The sequence below is a fragment of the Rutidosis leptorrhynchoides genome, chromosome 10, assembly GCF_046630445.1.
Source record: "Rutidosis leptorrhynchoides isolate AG116_Rl617_1_P2 chromosome 10, CSIRO_AGI_Rlap_v1, whole genome shotgun sequence".
NCBI classification, from domain to species: domain Eukaryota; kingdom Viridiplantae; phylum Streptophyta; class Magnoliopsida; order Asterales; family Asteraceae; genus Rutidosis; species Rutidosis leptorrhynchoides.
Genome location: NC_092342.1, coordinates 292,418,779 through 292,438,523, shown reverse-complemented (window position 1 = coordinate 292,438,523; position 19,745 = coordinate 292,418,779). Strand labels below are relative to the sequence as shown.

The following is a 19,745-nucleotide window of genomic DNA, read 5'->3' as shown; positions in this document are numbered from 1 at the left end:
CTTTCGATTGAGGTGTTTTCAAGAATCATGAAAGGTTTGAGCGCAGATTGTAATCATCGGGATACAAATGAGGTTTAAGATGAAATCAAGTGGCAAACTTGAAGAATTGTTTAGTTTCATATGTTATAATCAATATTTTAATTCATTTTAATTGTCCAATGTTGGTAGTCCTCAATTGATAGTCCACAGTTAGCAATTCAATAATTTATATGTAGTTTAATATATAATATTCGAATTAAATAATTACGTATTCATGACCCATTGTATACATGTCTCAGACTCGATCACAACTCAAAGTATATATATTATTATAGAATCAACATCAACCCTATATAGCTAACTCTATCATTACTGCATATAGAGTGTCTATGGTTATTCCAAATAATATATATAGATACGTCGATATGATATGTCAAAACCTTGTATACGTGTCCCGATATTTATAGTGCGTAAAATAAATAACAGAAATTAAATGACGATAAATAAAATTGCGAGAATATAAATTGCGATAAATAAATTGCGATAAATAAAATGTAATCAGTTAGCTAGGAACAGTTAGCGTGGATTCTTTACAAAATTTTTCTCATAGTTAATTGGTTTGTTTCTAACAAATTTTATTTTGTCCAATATTTTCTTCATTATGCCACTTTTTGGATTCTGATAGGTCAAAATCCAAATATGAAATTGAACGAAAATGGTTATTCTGTGATGAACGGATTCGTACTTCTGTGGTTGTAAGTAGGATAGTAAATGACTATTGAATCAGATTCGAAGAATGTACAGTGTAACTTATTAATGTGAAATCTAAATATTTCTAGGGTATTACCTACCCGTTAAAATATTTTCACCATTAACAGTTTGTACAAAAGAATTTTTAATTACAATCTTTATGAAAATATACTTAGATATATATTTTCCTCAGATGTAATCATGGATTTAATGAGTCAATATGATATTAGACTCATTTGATTTTCCATTAGAATAAGAATATATAATCTCTAAAACATTAAAGATTATATAATCGCCATGTCAAACGAAGATAAATAATGTAGAATGATTCGTAGAACGATGATTATACTCGAGGTACAGAATGAGATATTGGGGCATGTGATGTTGAAACTTGTGTTGTTGGTGGTACTGTTGATGCCGGTGATGTTGCCGAAGCTGGTACGTTTTGCACCATATTCTCCAAATTGATTACTCGAGCGCGAAGTTCGTTGACTTCTTGTATTACTCCGGGATGATTGTCGGTCAGGACGAGCGGATGAATAAGGTTTAGAATTGTAGATAGAATATAATTGTGTCGAGCTATTCTGGAAATGAGGCTAAAAATGGTGTTTCAGATAGGTTCGCCGATAAGTGCTTCGGGTTCTTCGCCAAGAGGTGAATTCGGTTGGTGGAAGGGGTCGCCTTCTTTGCTTCTCTATTGATTAAGTCGACTACGAACCCATCAGATGAATTGGGGATGGCTGACTGGTTGATTCATTCCGGTTATACTGCTTTCGGAGCTTAGGTGAATATTCATGTCGGAATCCGAAGGACTTGAACTAGTGACGAGTTCCATTTCGTACGATTGAATAAAGAATTTTTCGATAAGAAATGATTTTCAAATATTAGATGATACTCTAATTATATAGAATATCTATAACAACCCTCATATTTCCATACCTGAATTGACTAATTTGACTATAGGGTTGTTATCCATACGTAATATATAATTAAATTTGACATTGATCAAATATTTATTTTTAGTCGACACTTTTTGTTAACTAAAGTTTATACTAATTATATAAAATAACTTTAGTTAATATTAATATTAATGCATATTATATTTAAAACTATATGAAACATAATTATTAATTAAATGATAAGTTATTTTAATCATTATATATATATTTTTAGCTTATAAAAAAGATTTTTTTTATAAATTAAATAATGAGCCCATGAATTTTGACTAAATATTTTCAAAAACAAAAACTTATTAAAAATATTTTTAACATGTTTTTATTTTTTTCAAAATTGGTACCTTTATTTTATTTATATTTTTTCTTTTCACCAACCATTTTTTTTTCTATAAATACCCACTTCCATTTCATAAAAACTTGTATCAAATCTTTGGAAAAACTCTCTCACAAACTTGGGAAAGTACTTGATGTATTTTCTATATTTTTTATCGAATTGCTTTTATTTTTTTATATATTCTTTAAAAATTCGAATTTAATATATATAAATTATTTTTACATGTTATAATTAGTATTATAAGTATTATGATGTATAAAAATAATTTTGATAATTTATGAAATATTATTTATAATTAAATACGAATTATGTAATATTTAAACATAAAAACAATATAAAATTCGTAATAAAATATTAAACAGTAATAAAAATAATTATAAATTTTTTTTGAGATTATTATACTTTTATAAACAAACTAAAATTATAAAAATTAAATAAATGGGACGATTAGTATTTAAAAAGAATTTACTTTTGCATTATTCTAAACCGAGAGAAATAATAAAGAAAATATAAAATAAATACAAACGTGTATTAAATATTTTTATAAAATTATTATATGATTAGTAGCATCACTAGATACTTTAAAAAAATATAAAAATTAATTTTAAATTATTTTTCCTATTTATTTAATTATAGGCCGATTACAATGGTTAAATAATTAGAAAACATTAAATAAATAATATTTTGATATAAAATTTGATTTAATAATTTTTATAACATTTTTACAGAATATAGAACCTGTAAAAAATATAAAATTATTTATTTAGGTCGATTTAATATTTATTACCTAATTAACTTTCATTAATATAAACCGAGTATATATATAAAGAAAAGTGGGAAATAAATACAAAAACTTGATAAAATTATTTTTATAAAATATCCTACTGAATTGTATAATTAACTAAGTTTATAAAAATTATAAATATAATATTTAATGAATTAATATTTGAATTAACATATATTAGTATGATTTTCGATTAACATAAGTATATTACATATACTAAATTAATATTATTATTATAACTTACGGTTAATAACTAAGTATACTATATAATAAAGTATAATGCTTATAATGTAAGTTAATAACAATACATTATTAATAAACACTTATTTTATAACTATACTAATTTAATAATAATAACTTATAGTATATAATATAAGATAATCAAATTGTTAATACATTAATAAATATAATATAACATATATAATAACATATAAACCTAAAGTGAAGGTTAATCAAAGATAATGTACAATTCATGTGAACTTCATCGCTACTCACGGTCGTAAGTGAATGATGTCTAGGTTGCCATTTATGGGTAAGCTTGTGGATCTCGAATGCCATGACTTAGATTCTGGTCAAGATTCCTGGGCCCCCGGTTACATCTGGTCATTCCTGACTTATTTGATAGCAACGAAGTTTGAGTAAAGTTATACAACGTCTTGCTAAAGATTAACCCGAACTTTCTAAAATTGGAAAATTACTATAAGTGAAAACTTTCCATAAATAGTAACCTTCCGAAAATGGAAATTCTTTAGTGAACCATTACTATCAATATAGTACTATATACTATTGTCTGTTAGGCAATGTCTGATCATACGTTCTATCTCTAGCTTGAGATCTCGGTCACGTCCTTCCGTTCAATTCTTTCGTGGAATACTCTTTTGTGCTACTAAGGTGAACTTCATAGCCCCACTTTTTACTGTTTCATAACTGTTTTATAACTTTTGGGGTGAGACACATGCTTGCTTTATAACTGTTTTACGCTTAGACACAAGTACTAAATTGTTAACTATGATGTCATGCTTTGATTCATGCTAAATCCCTACCGTAATATCGTTAATTGCTACGTTTAAATGCAAACTTAATTATTGTGAATAGGCCTATTGAGAGTAACGTCTCTAACCATTCGACCGTTGGTCTTTGGTTACATAATAATGATTCCACGACACTGACAATACAAGGTGTCATATGGTAAACTTGTTTAGTAGCGATATTACAAAATGCAGCAACACTTTTAGATTGATATTTCTATATCAATCAACTTTAAACTAAATCTTGTGGTCTAAAACTTTGGATATTATTTATAAACCTGTGAATTTCACTCAACCTTTTTGGTTGATACTTTAAGCATGTTTTGTCTCAGGTGATGATTGAGCTAGCTGTTTGCAACTTTGTGATGATAGATTTGATGCTTGCATGGAGCCCACATCGCATATTATATTTTAGTTCATAAACATTTATTTTACGTTTTAATAATAATGTAAACATGTATTACTGCTTCCGATGTTTTATTAACAAAGGTTTTATTTAAAAAGTCTCATATAGAGTCGTTCTCATTTATACAACTGTGTTATGATATGATTGGTCACAATTACCCCTGGTCCATTTTGGGGGGTGTGACAGATTGGTATCAGAGCAGTGCTGTTGTAGAGAACCAGGATTGCATTTTAAGTGTGCCTTATACAATTAGATACCTTAGCAATGTAGGACTACAACTTTCCTTGACTATAGTACCTTTAATTGTTGCCTTTAATTGTTAAATGCTACGCTATACTTTAGAAACTTTACTTATCTTAGAATGCCAAGTCAATCTAAGAACTCTGTTCACTTTTCTAAGTACTATCCAATTACACCACCGCGTTTAAATGCGACACTACGATTTCTGAAATTCTTGACATTCCTAAGTCATCTATCATGGTTTGTGTATTACATATGTATTACATGAAATATTATCCATGAATTTTGAAACTCCTATATTTGTTACTATTCATACTCAAACGTATATAACTCCCTGTTATATCACGTACCTATATACCTTATGCCTTTATGCATCGGTTTGCGAACTAGAAAATGTTATTGAGTTATCGAGAATCTCAAAGACATTATAATGTCATCACTATTCATATTCATTACTTTCTTTGCTTTCTTGTTGTTTTGATCATTGAATTTTCCTGACGGATGACGTCTACGAAACTATAGAATACAAAGCATTTGGATTACTGATTTAAAGGATCCTATAGCTCAAGCCCCTGGACCTGAATAGGACATTACGAATTGAAAATCTTTAATCAAAAGATTATCAGATTACATACTTATCATCTAGACACGTCATACTACCATTATTAGAGTATAGACACATCATATCTTATTATATCTTATCATATCTATCCCAATAATCTTTGTCTAACACTTTTCCTAAATTTCCTCCGTAAATTATGAAAATCTTTTTGCTACATATACATATTCAAGGAGATGAATATATCATCCAGTATTCAACACTAATCTCATATCAAACCCTAATTCAAATCACATAATATGGATTTCTCAACCGATTCCTCGAGCTCCAATGGCAGCGTAACCGGAACAAAGGAACCAATCAGCCATCATCTATTTTGGATGAATTGGGGATGGGTTCGTAGTAAACTTAATCAATGGAGACAAGAAGAAGGTAATCCCTTCCACCAACCGAATTCACCTCTTGGTGAAGAACCTGAAGCACTTATCGGCGAACCCGTTCGGAACACTATTTTCACCCTCATTTCCAGGATATCCAGTCACGAATATATAATATCTAAAATTCTAGATCTTATTCATCCACTTGTCCGAACCGCCAATCATCCCGGAATAATAGAAGAAGTCAACGAGCTTCGCGCTCGAGTGGTGGCTCTGGAGAATATGGTGCGAAACCTACGAACACCAGCAGTAGCACCAGCTGCATAACCAGTACCATCAGCATCACCACCAACAGCATCAGTTTCACCAACAACAACATCCACATCCCACGCCTCAACATCACACTCAGTACCTTGAAACATCAACATCATACGCCCCATAGATACCAAGGAATATTAGTAATAATGAGTTAAGATGTATTGACTCATTCTTCCTGAAGAACTATATATGTATACTTTATATATATGGATTGGAACAATAATAAATCTTTTCGTACTAAGCTATTACGTGTGAATCTTAACTAGTATGTACTACTTGGTTAATTCATATCACAATATGCTATGATGTATATCCTTTGTTAACGACTTAACAATCGTTAATCACTGCTTCAACACAATAAACTCCGTTTCATAATAAACCAAGTGTATTACTCAAATACAAGATTGATTGTATACTTCCATTTTTGATATACTCGAAACTTTTTAGAAAAACATTATTCGTGTCTTGTGAATTTCACAAGGATTACACGAGCACCAACATCATACACCAAGGTATATCTATAACAATGAACGATGAACTATTGAATCATAACTTCATTAGCGAAATATTTCGCGACAATTATGAAATCTCTGAGATTTTGGAGATTATTTACTCTCGTTTCAACAGCAAATTAAATGAGTTTAATATTATATTACTCATTAAACCTATCTGAAGAATACATATATGAACGTATATCTTCATAAAGATTGTAATTCTTTTGTACAAACTGTTAATTGTGAAAATATTTTAACGGGTAGGTAATACCTGAGAAATATTTAGATTTCACATTAATATGTTACACCGTACATTCTACAAATTCTGATTCAATAATCAGTAACTATACATCCATAAGATATATGTATCCGTTCACTAAAAAGAACAACCATCTTCATACAAATTCAATTATCTATTCTAATTTTGACATATCAGAATCCAAGTAAAGCTTTAGCAGGTGTTATCCTTCTAAAAAAATCACTAAATTCATGAATTATATTCATTCGTATTCTATGATGAATTTTCACATCAAACCACCGAAATTATCGTTCATTTCTTTTGAAATCAACAACGCCTATTCATCAACCATTAGATCCGTTGACGATTACAATCAGCGTTTAATCATCTAAAAACGAAATTTCTTGAAACCATCTCGGATTGATAACCAATGATTCAAATATGGCTACATTAAATGCAGAGGAAACAGCAAAATTGTAGATGGTCTCAATGGCCAAAAGTTTTATAATAAAGAATGGTACGTTGGAAAAGCTCAAAAGAAAATTTGCAACTGAAAAACGGATTGAGCTAACCATGGAGGAGACCAAGGACAAATACATGGACCAAACCCTATATTCAAAGAATCCAGGTAATTCTGGATCCGATGAATTCTTTAGAGAATATCTTGCTCCGAAGTCATGTTAAAAGCTTGCGGAAAATTTTTCTTCGTCAACTTTCGAACTTAGAAATTCCAAAATATCATCATAAATATCCTCTATATTTCTGATGATATCATCACAACGATTCTTGTCCGCAATTAATTATCTCTTTGCGATATCTTTATCACATCATAAAGAAAACTATATTAGTTTCTATATTCTGTAAAATTCAAGTTTAAATTATGAATGATTTGAAGAAGTGTTGGGAATTGAAGCATGAGTTAGTATAATATAATGACGTCAGGCCAACGTGATTATATTATAGTAAGTCATGCTAAATTTTTAATGGAAGATGATGATTCATAGACTGTATAAATCACCATTCGCCATGTTACACGGCTCTTACATTCTATTTAACCTCTAAACATATCAAGAAAATATTTTTCTTGATGATTCGGTCTTTTCCGAATATTCTGGTAATTTGACAAATCAAATCGTGCTATTACCTTTCCTTTCTACTTTATAAATTATGATCATTCGAAACTTCATACCTACGAGTTCTGGACCATTATTCGCTTGACTTGAAGTCGGGGAGAAGAAACAAAGGCATAAAGCTCCGACATATAAGGGAAAATATAAAGCCCGATAACAACACGGAAATTACAAACCGTGTATATCAATGCGTATAGCAACATAAAGACACGGGAGAATTAAAAATACTATAACCCCAAGGTAATTGTAGAAGTAAACAGATTCCTCTAGGGGTAAATGAAAAAGAAGAATGACAGAAACGATAGTCAGAAAAATATCCAGGATAAGAACTGGATGGAGCATTTTCACAATCTTTGGAAGTATGAATCGAGAAAGAAAGTATAGAAGTGGTGAAGATAATGAAATAGAAGAAGCTAATTTATAGCAAAATTCTAGACACAACAATCAAGGCAATTTTAATTTCCTTAATTACCGGAGAATCAAATCTTATACAGATTATAAAGATTTCCTTTAAATCCCTTGAATTCCGAAAATCACCTTTAATTATGTCAAAAGTTAAGGCAAACTGATATTTCCTTATTTCAAACTTTTAAGATAACTTCATTTATACTCTTCCTATAATCGAATCGTTTTATCCATATTACCCAATGTTGATAAAACAATATTTTCAACTCATATTCATCATTCTTGTTGTAAAGAATGACAATCTCTATCAAATTTCACGACTATGATTTTCATGGACTCCTCTCTATTTTGTCTACCCTAGCATGGTGGCATAAACGCTCAAGGTTTAAATGAGCTCGATATTATTCATAACACATTTTATATATCCAATTTACTGAAATGACTTGTATAACATCATCATTTTGAATGATCTCCGCATTAATAATAAAATGCACTTCGTAGAAGAACTTGTAGAAATTATGGTTTGTATGATTTTAATTCTTGAAACAGAACAATTTTCTATCCGTTGGAATTCACACAAGGCCCCGAGCATACCTGGGAACGTGAAAACCAAATAAAACGTAAATATCCTCGTCTATGTACGAACAACACCGATTAATGGCAACAACTAAATTTCGGGACGAAATTTCTTTTAACGGGTAGGTACTATAACAACCCTCATATTTCCATACCTGAATTGACTAATTTGACTATAGGGTTGTTATCCATACGTAATATATAATTAAATTTGACATTGATCAAATATTTATTTTTAGTCAACACTTTTTGTTAACTAAAGTTTACACTAATTATATAAAATAACTTTAGTTAATATTAATATTAATGCGTATTATATTTAAAACTATATGAAACATAATTATTAATTAAATGATAAGTTATTTTAATCATTATATATATATATATAGTTTTAGCTTATAAAAAAGTGATTTTTTTATATAAATTAAATAATGAGCCCATGAATTTTGACTAAATATTTTCAAAAACAAAAACTTATTAAAAACATTTTTAACATGTTTTTATTTTTTGTCAAAATTGGAACCTTTATTTTATTTATATTTTTTCTTTTCACCAACCATTTTTTTCCTATAAATACCCACTTCCATTTCATAAAAACTTGTATCAAATCTTTGGAAAAACTCTCTCACAAACTTGGGAAAGTACTTGAGGTATTTTCTATATTTTTTATCGAATTGCTTTTATTTTTTGTATATTCTTTAAAAAATTTGAATTTAATATATATAAATTATTTTTACATGTTATAATTAATATTATAAGTATTATGATGTATAAAAATAATTTTGATAATTTATGGAATATTATTTATAATTAAATATGAATTATGTAGTATTTAAACATAAAAAATATAAAATTCGTAATAAAATATTAAACAGTAATAAAAATAATTATAATTTTTTTTTGAGATTATTATACTTTTGTAAACAAGAAAAAATTATGAAAATTAAATAAATGGGACGATTATTATTTAAAAAGAATTTACTTTTGCATTATTTTAAACCGAGAGAAATAATAAAGAAAATACAAAATAAATACAAACGTGTATTAAATATTTTTATAAAATTTTTATATGATTAGTAGCATCACTAGATACTTTAAAAAAAATATAAAATTTATTTTTAAATTATTTTTCCTATTTATTTAATTATAGGCCGATTACAATGGTTAAATAATTAGAAAACATTAAATAAATAATATTTTCATATAAAATTTGATTTAATAATTTTTATAACATTTTTACAGAATATAGAACCTAAAAAAATATAAAATTATTTATTTAGGTCGATTTAATATTTATTACCTAATTAACTTTGATTAATATAAACCAAGTATATATATAAAAAAAAGTGGGAAATAAATACAAAAACTTGATAAAATTATATTTATAAAATATCCTACTGAATTGTATAATTAACTAAGTTTATAAAAATTATAAATAAAATATTTAATGAATTAATATTCGAATTAACATATATTATAAGTATATTACATATACTAAATTAATATTATTATTATAACTTACGGTTAATAACTAAGTATACTATATAATAAAGTATAATGCTTATAATGTAAGTTAATAACAATACATTATTAATAAACACTTATTTTATAACTAAACTAATTTAATAATAATAACTTATAGTATATAATATAAGATAATCAAATTGTTAATACATTAATAAATATAATATAACATATATAATAACATATAAACCTAAAGTGAAGGTTAATCAAAGATAATGTACAATTCATGTGAACTTCATCGCTACTCACGGTCGTAAGTGAATGATGTCTAGGTTGCCATTTATGGGTAAGCTTGTGGATCTCGAATGCCATGACTTAGATTCTGGTCAAGAGTCCTGGGCCCCCGGTTACATCTGGTCATTCCTGACTTATTTGATAGCAACGAAGTTTGAGTAAAGTTATACAACGTCTTGCTAAAGATTAACCCGAACTTTCTAAAATTGGAAAATTATTATAAGTGGAAACTTTCCATAAATAGTAACCTTACGAAAATGGAAATTCTTTAGTGAACCATTACTATCAATATAGTACTATATACTATTGTCTGTTAGGCAATGTCTGATCATACGTTCTATCTCTAGGTTGAGATCTCGATCACGTCCTACCGCTCAATTCTTTCGTGGAATACTCTTTTGTACTACTAAGGTGAACTTCATAGCCCCACTTTTTACTGTTTCATAACTGTTTTATAACTTTTGAGGTGAGACACATGTTTGCTTTATAACTGTTTTACGCTTAGATACAAGTACTAAATTGTTAACTATGCTGTCATGCTTTGATTCATGCTAAATCCCTACCGTAATATCGTTAATTGCTACATTTAAATGCAAACTTAATTATTGTGAATAGGCCTATTGAGAGTAACGTCTCTAACCATTCGACCGTTGGTCTTTGGTTACATAATAATGATTCCACGACACTGACAGTACAAGGTGTCATAGGGTAAACTTGTTTAGTAGTGATATTACAAAATGCAGCAACACTTTTAGATTGATATTTCTATATCAATCAACTTTAAACTAAATCTTGTGGTCTAAAACTTTGGATATTATTTATAAACCTGTGAATTTCACTCAACCTTTTTGATTGACACTTTAAGCATGTTTTGTCTCAGGTGATGATTGAGCTAGCTGTTTGCAACTTTGTGATGATAGATTTGATGCTTGCATGGAGTCCACATCGCATATTATATTTTAGTTCATAAACATTTATTTTACGTTTTAATAATAATGTAAACATGTATTACTGCTTCCGCTGTTTTATTAACAAAGGTTTTATTTAAAAAGTCTCATATAGAGTCGTTCTCGTTTATACAACTGTGTTATGATATGATTGGTCACAATTACCCCTGGTCCATTTTGGAGGGTGTGACAATATCTATATATATAGAACAAGAGATTTCGTAGATTACGGAGGAATTTACAGCATATGTCAGGCAAAGTTTACAGTAACAGATAAGCTAAGATATGAATTAGCAGATACACTAAGATATGAATTTTGTCTATACACTATTCATGCAATAAATACAGTAAGATGTGTCTAGACTAAGAATGATAAGCAGGTAATTTCCTAAGAATGATAAGTAGATGATTTTCGACACGAAATGATAAGCAAAACTTTTGACATGCAGACACGGTCGAAGTCCAGACTCACTAATGCATCTTAACAACTATCAGTTAGACACACTAATGCAAGACCTGGTTCGCTAAGACCACCGCTCTGATACCAACTTTAATGACCCGTCCTAATCCATCTGGACGAATACATTACATTTGGTTACATCGCGAGGTACTTGACCTCTATATGATACATTTTACAAACATTGCATTCGTTTTTAAAAGACAATCTTTCTTTGCATCACAAGTTGACGGCATGCATACCATTTCATAATATATCCAACTATAATTGACTTAATAATAATCTTGATGAACTCAATGACTAGAATGCAACGTCTTTTGAAATATGTCATGAATGACTCCAAGTAATATCACTAAAATGAGCAAATGCATAACGGAAGATTTCTTTAATACCTGAGAATAAACATGCTTTAAAATATCAACCAAAAGGTTGGTGAGCTCATTAGTTTATCATAATCATTCATTTCCATCATTTTAATAGACCACAAGATTTCAATTTTTCCATAAATATACATCTCATATCAGGCATTTCGCAAACTGCATAGAGATAAAAATCATTCATATGGATTGAACACCTGGTAACCGACCTTAACAAGGTGCATATAGAATATCTCCCAGTATACAGTGCGCAGCTAATATACTAAATAATACCTCGAAGTACTAAAGCATCTATACCCTGGATAGGGCTCGTTGGGCCCGATAGATCTACCTTTAGGATTCGCGTCAATTAGGGGCCATTTCCCTAATTCTTAGGTTACCAGACTTGAAGGGGTGATATTCGATTTAATAATCCAACCATATAATGTAGTTCTCGATTACTTGTGTCTATTTCGTAAAATATTTATAAAAGCATCGCACGTATTCTCAGTCCCAAAAATATATATAAAAAGGGGGTAATGAAACTCACAATCCAATATTTTGTAGTAAAAATATTCATACGACGATACTGAACAATGCAGGGTTGGCCTCGGATTCACGAACCTCAAGATGTATCCCTTAAACAAAATGCCCAAGTCCGGGTTTGAACCCGCGACCTCCCGCTAACCCAATAACAGTCCTAACCATTCCTCTGCTTCATGTCTTTCTGTCTAAATTCCTATTTTAATTCTTATTTAACCCGACATTCTGTTTCGTTTATCATCTTCATCGTGTCCGTTTATTATATTCTTAAACTATCATTATAATTTAAACACCATAATACCATCATCATCAACTTAATATGATTACATTATCATCATACATAACATATCATCGAACGTCACCTCATCATTGTTTCATCTTCCTTCGCCAAAACAGAAGCATAATCGAATAACCATCATCATTTTTAATTATCTTGGGCTCTCGGCCCAAACAGAACAATTGGATCTTAATCAGCCCAATAGCATTCTCGGTCCAACACTATCTTCGGCCCAACAGGAATCTTGGCCCATCATGATTATGTTCGATTGGAAAGAAAAAAAAAAGGAACCAGAATCATGATATCACTCCATCATCATCATGTGATCATCCTCCACTTTCATCAACTAGTCATCATCATCATTCATTATTATAATTCACGATCACCATTTTAATCATCAATTTTATATCCGAAATCCATCATCACTCACGGTTACCTCGTTCATCTTTTTTTTTTCAACGTTTAATGATAGGAACGACTAGTGTAATATGATAGTTAGTCACTTGTGGTTTTTCAAATAATAACAGAAACATAAATATGATTTAAGTACAAGAGCGAATAATCAACATTTCAAATCATTATCCTCATGTTACAGGGTCATCGTTCATACCTCATACCTTCATTAACATCCTCGTCTAACATAACATCCTTCTTATCGTACTATTCATCGGCCTTTTCACTTGTCATCTTCCCTTAACAGAATCAACTAGTTCAATCATTAACAGAAAGGTTGAAAGATGTGACGGGTGGAAAGTAGAGACGGTGATGATTTACGGAACAGTAAAAATTTGCAGGTTAATGGTTTTAAGTGGTGATGATGATGATTGTTTTGAGGATCTCATTGGTGATGGTTCAAGAGGTAGTCGTCGTGGTTGTTCATTGTTGTTTGAAGTATGAAAATAGTGACGGTGGTTGGGTGACGATGGAGGTGTTGGTTACCACGATATTAGAGAGAGAGATAGAGAGAGAGAGAGAGAGAGACATAAGTGATGGTGACGGTTGTATATGGTTGAAGAGGGTGGTGGCCGGTTATTCTCGGTGATGATGATGCTTCGATGGTGATGTTCGATTTATGGTAATCACATGAAGGTGGTGGTTTTGGGTAGTAGGAGTAAGAAGGAGAGCTTGATGATGGTAATGGTTATGATGGTAATGGTGGTCTAAATTGTTGAGTTATCAGTTACGTAAATCATATATGTTTTGTTGGGTCTTTCCACCATACATATCTCCTTATGTATATATAATAATATTAATAATAATAATAATGATAATAATAATAATAATAATAATAATAATAATAATAATATAATATTAATAATAATCACAATAAACGTGTTAAAATAAGCTTAGCAGCCTCCCATATTAAATTTATCTGCCTATGCTTTAAACGGACTGGGCTTCGTACCCCGTTGTTAATCAGGGGCGGATAAAAGTCTTCGGAAAAATTCTAAATTTTTAGATTAACTATATTTATTTATTTTGGTCATTATGGTATAAAATTTTGTCATTAACTATTAAATAAATATTCCATTAATTATTCACTCACAACCCCAAGTAAAATATAAAAAATTTTAAAAAATCAACAAATTGTTCCTAAGTATATTTTTAATGAGTCTATGATTTATATAACTCATTTTCGGATCTCCGTTTATTTTAAAATCATATATGTTCATATTAACTTGTTTAATATTTATCAAATGGCAATTGAGTATTACAATTATTAAATTTTTATTTTTAATATACTTTATTTATATATAGGTATGTTTTAAATAATAATTATTATAATATTGTATTTTATTTTATCTTACATCGTAAATTCTAATAATTGAATTATATAACATTTCAAATTATTATATATATATATATATATATATATATATATATATATATATATATATATATAATTAAATATGTACATATCTATTTACAAATAGTTGTTCGTGAATCGTTGGGAATGGTCGAAGGTCAATTGAATATATGAAACAGTTCAAAATTTTCGAGACTCAACATTACAGACTTTGCTTATCATGTCGAAACCATATAAAGATTAAGTTTAAATTTGGACGGAAATTTACGGGTCGTCACATACGACTTGTTGATGCGAGCAAGGAGTAACATAACGAAGAAGTATGCGAGCAAGTTTAGCGATGACAATTAGTGTTTAACTTTAATGTAATCGTTTTTTATTTTTTAGGACTTTGTAATCTTTTTTATTTTATTTTAAGACTTTGTAATGTTTTTTATTTATTTATAGGACTTCGTAATGTTTTTATTTTTTATTTTTAGGAATTTGTAATGTTTTTTTTTTTTTTTTTTTTTGTATTTTTAGGAATTTCTAATATTTTTTTATTAATAAAATGTTTATTTTTAGGATTTTAAATGTTATATATAAGTTAATAAAATAACAGTTTAAATGAAAAAAAAAATAGAGGTGTGATCAAGTGATGGGTACGTCATGGATGTTAGCAATTAGTGGTTGGTTAGTGATAGGAGAAAGTACTGATGTGGCGCTGATGTGTCAGTCAGTGATACCATGACAGTATGTCATGGTTAAGAATGGTCTCAGTGTACTCATGTACATGGGCATGAAGTACTCATTTGTTTAGTGCATGATCATGATGTGAGTTAATAGTAGTTTTATTTGTATTATCTAGTAACCGTCCATTTATTAGTATAAATATGTATCTAGCTTTTGGTTTAATATGAATGAATGAAGAAAATTTCGTTAAGGAAAAGTCTATTTCATAATCTTGTTTTTTGGGAGATTGACCATCTCAAATCGGTCTTCTATCATAACACCTATGTTTGGAGGTAGGTATTGATTGATTATGTTTTAGAATTGTTTACTTAAATAGTAAATTGTGTATTATTTTGGAGGTGAATCTATCTGTCATGAAATATGTAAATATAGCCATTTATAATTGTGTACATGTTAGATTTTACATTTTTAGTGTACAATAGCTTATATCTGTATATTCGGTTAAATGGTTGCTATTTATTTGCATCTTAAAGTTTGGATATACATTATTGATTAAAGAGGTTACATGTTTTATAATCACATCTACAACAACTTATAGTAATAATAATTCTTAATTTAGATGCCTACATGTTTTAAAATTGTTGTGATTTGTAGAATTACATACAGATGAATGTCGCTGGATAAACCATAACATGCTACTACTTAATGCAGGGCAACGCGATATAAATCAATATGAGCATCGATGATAAAGCACAATTTGAGAAGTTGTTGAAAATTGACAATGCATGTAGCTTGAAGGTGACAAATGGTTTAGATTTGTGGAGTGATACGTATAGTGATTGTGTAAGTATGTTCAATATCAAGTGTAGTATCTGTTTTTATCTGTTAAAAATATATGATATGTGGGCCATCGGCCCACTCGATAAATCTTATTTTTAATAGGGGAAGATTCCCAGCTTGCTAATGGGACTCTTCATGTATTGGCATTGCATTATCGCATAGACTCGACACACCCCTTTAAAAAATTCAGCCAGATTTAAAATCCATGAAAATTTGATTTTACCATTTTCATGGCATCTCAAATTTTTTTGTTTTTAATAACCTACTTATTTGTCGGAGGTTCATTCGGAAGCAATCTATCTATCCATAAAACATTGAGATGAAGGAATTTCTCTATTCTTTTGGTGTTTCACTCTGGGTAAAGACATGACATCTTTTTATTATATGATAGGAGAGAGATTGTCTACATCTTACCTCCCTCATAAGTCATACCCCACTTTTGTGGGATTGAGTTTTGTTGTTGCTATTGTTGTAAGTAGGTTCAATATTTCTCTTTGATTTTCACACCAGGTGTTTGTGGTAATGTCTCATGGAAGTTTAGGAGTAGGATCAATGGGAAAGTAACCAATTGGGAGGAAGCGGAGGGAAGCAAAAAAATAAAAATTCTCTTTTTTCGAATTTTTTTTCAGACATCAAGATCACACGAAAATATGAACATTTTATAAAGACACTTCGTGATGAATGTTATTATTTAGGCGGAAAAACGATCGACAAAAATAACATTCAAGATCATATTGATCGTGAAGAATGTTAATCTTCGAACGTTTTTTTCTTCTTCATGTTTTGTGAAGTATTTTTTGTCAAAATTTAGCCCGATTTAGAGTTTAGGGTTTAAGGTTTAGCGTTTTGGGTTCAGTCCCTGAACCCAAAATTCTAAACCTTAAACCCTAAATTCTAAACCGTTCGTGTTAAAAACTCAATCTAAATCCTAAATCTAAACCCTAAATCTAAATCCTAAACCCTAAATTTCTTGACCCTAATATCTAAACCGTAATTTCTAAACCCTCAAAATACGCTCGAAAAACACGATAATTGTTATATATTATTTCTTCGAGCGTTTTCCCGCCAAAATAAAATGTCTTTTTTAAATGATCATATTTTCATCCAATTTATAGTGTTCGTGAACAAAGTTTTTTAAAGAAAAAAAAAAAATTACTTCCCCCGCTTCCCCCTGATTGGTTACTTCCCCATTGATCTAAGTTTATATAAATGGTTATGATAGAATATACGGATCAGTATTTATGATGTTTTCAAATAACATTTTCATTACAAGTTTACAACCTATTTTCATTTATAAAAATGTAGCAATAAGCGTCACGAAATTTTGATGAGTCATTTCAAATCTTGGCATATTTGAAAGACAGTCATTGGGAGTAATGATGGTGAGTTTTTGCAGAGAAAAAATTACGCCATTGGTACCTGAGGTTTGTTGAGATTATCATCAGAACACCTAGACTTTTTTTTTTGCGTATTTAGTACCTATGTTTACATTGAATTTCATGGTTGGTACCTCAAATCAAACATCTGTCAGATTTAACACTTCATCCCACACATGTGCCAAGCATGTGAGGGTATTTTCGTCTCTTCAATCCTTTTAAACCCATATAAAAGCAATTGCCTTGAAAGCATCGACGAGTTCAAAACCACTTGCAAAAACCCTAATCAATTAAATCCCAAATCACCATAACGGACGTCAAGAACCCGTACACTTCCACAAAATTACAGCTCGATTAAAAAGTCTGAGTTACGAACTCAGTATCGATCACTGTGATCCTGTTCTTGTTTCGCAAAAAGAGTGTGCAGGTGTTTATAAAGGTGTAACCACCAGCCAGTTAGATGAACTCGCTGCAGAAACTGCTGCTGCTTGACCGCTAATCATCCTGATTATGCTTCTGTAAGTATTCAATTAAATTCCTTAATTTCATTTAGACAGTGACGGAGGATTTAAGGGGCTGGGGTGGACCATGGTCCCCCCAAAACTTACGTCCTTACTAGTAATTTTTATAGTTTTAAAGACTAAATTTGATAGTTTCAAATCATGGCCCCACCAAATTAAAGTTAGAACACGTCGAGACTACGTTATTTTGAACTTTATGGAACCTATTTATATATAAGAGGCTACATGTTTCGATTGTGTTATTTTGGCCCCTTCATTGTTAGTGTTCAAGCTCCGTCACTGCATTTAGATCGTTTTGATCTTTATTGCGGACGATGTTTATGAAGTTATAATGAAGGTGATATATGTTTATAATTTTAAACAGTTGTATTGAGGTTTAATCCGTTAATTGTTATTGATTATTGAAAAAATTATATGCGCTTGTGGTAAATGCTAACAAAACGTAATTTCCGTCTACGAGTATACTCGTTTAATGATTAGAATGCATTTTGTAGAGGTGTGATTGGGTTGGCTTCTTTTGTTGCTTACATCATCTTTGACAAAGTAATATGGATACAATTATCTGATACATATACTGTGTATTTTACATTTTTTTTTTTTTTTGCCAAAGAAGAAAATGAAGGTCACATTTTGCAAAATATACTTTAGAGGGTTATCATTTTTGGTTATATAAGATGCTGATTATCCATGGTAGATCTCACTGACTGCTACTTACTCTGCTACTTTTCGCACGAGACTCTCATCTTAATTGGGCCGGGAAAAAATCAAAATGGGCTAGTGGAGGGTTGCTTTGTCACTATTCTCGGTACTGTAGTCCTCGCTCCCGGGCTTGAGTTTTCAAGTAGTTTCTTTATCTTCGTCCATTGAGATGTTTGTGTTTAGCTAGCTTAAGCATTTTGTGTATCGGTAGAATATATAAGCTTTGTAATTATGATAATTTTTAATAAAATTTGTTTGCTTTTCAAAAAAAAAAAAGGTAGTAACTCTGTACGGATTTTGGTTTCAGCATGCTGCTAGGCTGGACAGTGAAATTAAAAGGATTGAAGAGACGAAAATACCCTCACATGCTTGGCACATGTGAGGGATGAAGTGTTAAATCTGACGGATGTTTGATCTGAGGTACCAACCATGAAATTCAATGTAAATTTAGGTACCAAATACGCAAAAAAAAAGTTTAAGTGTTCTGATGATAATCTCAACAAACCTCAGGTACTAACGGCGTAATTTTTTCTTTTGCAGATGTACACATTTTTTCGCTATTAATGTGTTCAATTGAGATAATTATTTGTTATGTTTATGTTAATCTTTCCCTTCTACCATTTGGTTTGATTTATGTAGTTGGATATTCTTTTTTATTTGATTGTGATTGTAAATGTGAATTGTGATGTAAAAACTGTTTCATATTCCGTATCAGTTGGCGATGGGTTTTTTATTTTTTATTTTATTTTTTTGCCAAAAAACGAATACCCATATAAAACTTAGGTTTTTTTTTAAAGGAAAGCGTCCTCAACAATAAATACAAAAGGACGGAAAAACGGGGAAGCTCGCACATAAAAAGCAACCAACTAAACAAAACCATGTATATATGAGCTTCCTTAAACATCCCCAAAAAAACTT

General features: G+C 29.9%; 1 pseudogene; it reads left to right on the top strand.

Annotated features, from left to right (window-relative positions):
* Nucleotides 1-16,229: 16,229 nt before the first annotated feature.
* Nucleotides 16,230-16,409, top strand: LOC139873812 (U2 spliceosomal RNA; annotated as a pseudogene).
* The last annotated feature ends 3,336 nt before the right edge of the window (nucleotides 16,410-19,745 follow it).